At 51.5% G+C, this 5,218-nt stretch overlaps 1 protein-coding gene across 1 annotated transcript in view; it reads left to right on the forward strand.

Annotated features, from left to right (window-relative positions):
• BLNK (B-cell linker) overlaps window positions 1–5,218 on the forward strand; it is a 96,612-nt gene that overhangs the window by 39,213 nt on the left and 52,181 nt on the right. The gene's annotated exons all lie outside the window — the stretch shown is intronic.

Below are 5,218 nucleotides of genomic sequence, written 5' to 3' on the forward strand. Positions count from 1 at the left end.
TTTTTTTCCCAGTGTGGCTGTCAATGTGTTAAACCTGAGAAAACTTGCTATAAACCACCACCTCTGACCTTATTGCTTCTCCTGAACTGAAAGACAAGTAGATCCCCTCAAATCCACTGATGTTTCGGGATCTCCAAAATGCTTCCTATTGCTTTGCCAGAACAGTAGGGCCTTGCCCAGTCTCCTCTGCTCTTAGACTGAATCCCTGGAAACAGTCCAAAACCACCATCACCACCTGCAGTTAGTGCCCTCCCTTACCGCTCCCTCCCCACCCCAACCTCTGTCCCAAGAGCATTTCCAGCTGCTTCCCCTGAGCCTCCAGGTCCCTGCACAGCTGTGTGCCCAGGGCTTCAGAAATTAGCCCTGAGGGCTCCTTCTGAATCCAGGGAGTCTTTGAGGACCTCAGGGACCCCAGTGCACGGAAACCTGAGTCTGGGAGGCCAGTCAAGTGCTCTCTGGAGGCCTGTGGAGACTTGGTCCACTCAAGGATCCTGAAATAGACCCACCCATTTCCCCCAGAGACTGGATTTGTGTCCTCTTTCCAGTCCTGGGAGCAAATGGCTCCTCCAAACCCTGTAAGCCAAGATCTTGTTGACCTTGATAAGGCTGACCTTCAGAGGGCAGAGGATGGAAAGGGCCATCCTCTGCCCAAAGGTCAGTAGTGGAAGAGTCACCATAGGCCCTGCCCTAGAGTGCAGAAGGACAAAGCTTGAATTGCACAAAGAATGGAGCCTGGCCCCTCCAGGGATGCAGATCTGGCTGGTGCGGAGCCTGCTACCTTCAGTTCAGACCCAGCCACCCTGCCTGTGCTCTGAGGAAGGAACACTGCCCACAGGGACCAAATGGTCACCGAGAGGAATATGTTCAAGCAGCTGGCATTGCTGTGGGAAAGGAAGATATCTAAAACCTGTTGGGTATTTATTCCGTTCTGGACAATATGCTAAACTCTTTACAGACATACCTCATTTAATCTTCCCATTAGCACCATTATACATTAATAGAAATTACTATTCCAGTTTTTCAGAGGAGGAAAAGGCATCTCAGGGACATTAAGTAACCTCTCCAGGGTGACTGCACCCAGTAAACCCAGCCCAGGCTCCCATTCTCCCAGTCCTCTCCTCGACCCAGGCTGAGATGTTTACACTTTCTCAGTGAAGTGTAAAGTTTATACTTTCTCGGGCATTTCTTATCATTCTGAAAGCACCAGAGCCCCTGACATTCACACCAGAACCTGCTTCCCAGTTCCTGAGCTTGCGCACTTGAACAGCCTCCTGTATTTTTGAATTCTGAGGTCTGGCTGCAGACGGAGGGCAAGGGGAGACCAGTCGTGGTGCCCCAGAGTCTGCTGGGGTCACTGCAGGAGCCCCACTGGCTCCCCCAAAAAGCTCTGAGGAACCAGAACTGAACAAAACCTTGTTCCTTGGATTCTTGGGCCCGATATCCAAGGGCTGCTGTGACATCCCCGGTAGGTCCACCTTCTACTTCTCCTGTGGCCACTGATGTCTTAGAGGGAGGAGATCAGAATAATTACAGGGGGAAGAAACCGAACTCACTCAGATGAAAAAGACTCCAGGGCAGAGAAGGCACTTGAACAGGGACTCTTGGGTAAAAGCCCACCTTAGAAGCACGGGGTACGCATAACGACTCCTGGTCCCCTGGAGAAGTGAGAGGCAACACTGTTTTGCCCCTGCCCTGTGTCCTTAGTGGAGCCAGCATCTGTCTGGTTTTCTGTCTCCTGGTTCACACTCTCCCGGTGACGCTGGCAAAGCTCATGTGGGAGAGCTGTATCGACATAGGTCCTGCCACATGGAACTCAGAATAGTGGAATGAAACTTGGAAAAGTCCTGAAAGATTGCCCAATCCAAGCTCCTCATGTTAGGGATAACCAGAGAGGCAAAGTGTGTGCCATCACCTGGTCACGGCCAGTGATGGCTGCGCCAGGGCCTTGTCCCCTGTGACTGTACACCCACCCCTCTGCTAGTAACCCTGCGACATGGTGAACAAATACACAGGCAAAGGGAGCTGCCAAGATGTGAAGTATCTGGACTCAAAACAGCCCTCGCAGCCAGCCTGAATCTGGGCCTTGTCCTCAGCTCCCCGCACTAAATCACATCTCTTTCTCCTCTCGGGGCCGTACGGGTGGGATCGGCCACACTCTGCCGCCCCCGCAGCCTCCGTGGTTCTGCTTTCTGTTCCTTCCCTGCGCCTGTCCTCACCACTGCAGCTGGCCCACCTTCCTTCTCTCCTTCCTTCCGTGTCTCACTGAGGTCTCCCCACGTGCTCCCAGCGTGCCACCACCAGCTCTGTGAGGGGAGTGAAGGGCGGGACCCAGAGAGCGTGGCCTGCAGAGCAGGATCCAGGCCACAGCTGAGGCTGTGTCCGATGCACTGAGATGCCACAAGCATCTGCCCCGGGTCCCTGCTGACCCAGAACTGAAAGGCTGGATTCACCCCGGCGCCCTCATCGCTTTGCTCACACCATCCCCCGTGGCTCCCCATCTCAGCTTGTCACCGGGGCCCCCAGTGTCCACTGTGGCTGGAGTCCCCCTTGCCGGCAGCAGGTCTGGCTTTGCACTCAGTGTAGTCTCCTGTCCTTTTCCAGAGCAGGGTGTTCATTCTGTGCACATCCGCCTCTGAGCCCTGCTTCGGGGGCTGCCTTGTGAGGTCCTATCTGAGCTGAGGGAGAAGGATGCCCTTCTTCGTCTTCATCCTCTCGCCTGATCCTGCTAGTCCTTCAAAGCCCCATTCGGTCCCACCTCCGGCACACAGCCCCATGCAACTCTCAGCTCACCCTGAGCACACCCTTCTCTGAACTCTCCCAGTGCCTGGTCATGATCCCAGGTGCAGGGACACTTACCAGGAAATGTTACGCCGCCCTGAATTGTCCTCAGTCTCATACAAGATTGTCCTTCTGATCTCTAGCTCTTTATTACACAGGGCGGCTTGGTGAGAAGACCCTGGACTTTGGGGTCCTTTAGGCTTGGGCTGGAATTCTGGCTTTTCCCCCTAAGCACTGTATGAACTTAGAACAGTTTTGTAATTTCGCTGAGCCTCTGACTCCTGATCTGGAGATAAGAATACCCATCCTTACGTTGTTCTGAGAACTGCAGAGACTGTAAATTAATTGTAACAGCCAACATTCACTGAGCCCTTACGCTGCATCAGATACTCTTCTCAGCGCTATTAATAATGTCCATTTTAGTGATGAGGAGACTGAGGCCCGGAGGGGAAGCAATCTGGCTAAGACCATGCTGCTAGTGAACGGCAGAATGAAGATTCAGAGTTAGTCAGCCTGACCCCAGAACCCAAGCCCAAACCCCTGCGTGTCTTGGCCTGGAGCAGATGCTCAGATGGGGCCACTGGGGCCATTCTCATGTGGCTCCTAGTGCCTGGTGCTGTGGCCACGGGCTGGGCAGGGCAAGGGGAGGAGTCCCTCTGTTGGGTGGCGTGGAATTATGACACAGCAAATGCAGCATTAGCCCCAAACCCGGTAAAAGGAAACCACAGGAAAGGCTATTCCTGATACGGAGACTGCCCAGGATCTCAGCTTCCTGGCAGGGCCCACGCAATCACACACGCAGTGTGAAACCACCTGGCCCATATTAAACTCACATTTACTCTCCCCCAAATTTTACTCATCACAATAGAGGCTTTCTTGGATCCATTTATTTGTGGTAACCATACTGTGTGATTGCCATGGGACTGCATTAGTATTGGTGGTGTTCTGAGGGTTTATTGAGACATTTGCAATGCCCAAGGTGACAATAGCAATAAAGCATTACTGTGTGCCAGGCTTTGCTAAGCACTTCACATGTATTATATTACTTGATTCTCATAAAAGCATAAGGCAGGCACCATCTTATCCTTGTTTTGCAGGTAAGGAAATTAAGCTTTAAACTATATTAAATTATTGGTCCAAGGCCAAGCAGCTAGTAACAAGCAGAGCCGAGATTTGAACCCGGAACGCCTGGCTCTAAAATCACTACCTGTACACTTTGGGAGGCTCCCTGAGATACTGGTAAACCAGCCCCCACTTTGGATCTGGTACTGTGGACTGTCGTGCTTTGCAGTCAGGGCAATCGCCTGCAAGACTGTGACTTCATGACTGTGACACTGTGAGTTGCCCTCGGGCCCAGAAGATGAGCATAGCTGGGGTGGGTGGGGCACCATCAAACAACCCCTAGCACAGGACACTCTTCTCTCTTTTCTGTCTCTATGCGCCAAGATGCCTGGAGTGGGTCATTCTTGTTTCTCCGAGGTTTTATCTGAATGCTTAGCAGAGGGCAAGGCTGTTCACATGAGATTCCACGGCAGGAGCCAAAACAGACAGCCTGGCCTCCAATCCATCCTATCCAGCCCCCATACTCACTACCTATGTGGCCTCAGGCAGATTTTACAATCCCTTTCAGGCCCAGTTTTCTCAACTGTATAAGAGAGGCAGTAATAATACCTACCACATAGTGCTGTCATAAGGACACCGTTTTATAACGCTTAGCCTCGCACCCAGCACGTAGAAAGGGTAAAATAAATGGAATCTATTGTTATTATCCTAATTTTCATTCACGCAACTCCTTTCTTAGTTCATGCTTTTGTAAGTGCATAGATTACAAATGCAACATGCTGTCCAGATGCAAAGACAAATTAGATAGGCCTTGCTATCAGTAAAGAGAGACACGAACAAGTTAATCACAGTAAGAATGAAGTGCAAGTGACATTAGGGTGCCACCTGCCTCTAAGAGTGCCCGGAGGAAGAATGATTATGACAAGAGGGACTGGGGAAGACTTTATGGGGGAAGAACAACAGGGATTTCCATGGAAGAAGGGAGACAGGCTGGGGCAACCACAGGAGCAGAGCAGAGAACCACCACAAGCGCACGATGGGAGGCGCAGACCATCTGGCGTTGCTGTCAGTGAGCGAGGAAGGCAGCAGCAGGAGGATGTGGGGGATGGGGGGAGGCATTGGGACGTGTTGACACAGAACCTCAACTTCATTCCATAGGGAGTCACTGATGATTCTTGAGGGGAGGAACGGCAGAATCCAACCTTTATTTTAATAAAATAACTAGAAGCAAAAGGATGGACAAGTTGGAGAAGAAAGATGATAGAGACAGGGAAACCATTAATAGTTAGGTGGCTACAGAAACTACTTTCCCCAGAAAGTGATCACAAAGTAGGTGCCAGCTTTGAGAAAAGGTTCAGCGAGTGCAGGTTCCCTGGCA

This window comes from Propithecus coquereli, unplaced genomic scaffold (assembly GCF_000956105.1).
Source record: "Propithecus coquereli isolate 6110/MARCELLA unplaced genomic scaffold, Pcoq_1.0 Scaffold440, whole genome shotgun sequence".
In the NCBI taxonomy this organism is placed as follows: domain Eukaryota; kingdom Metazoa; phylum Chordata; class Mammalia; order Primates; family Indriidae; genus Propithecus; species Propithecus coquereli.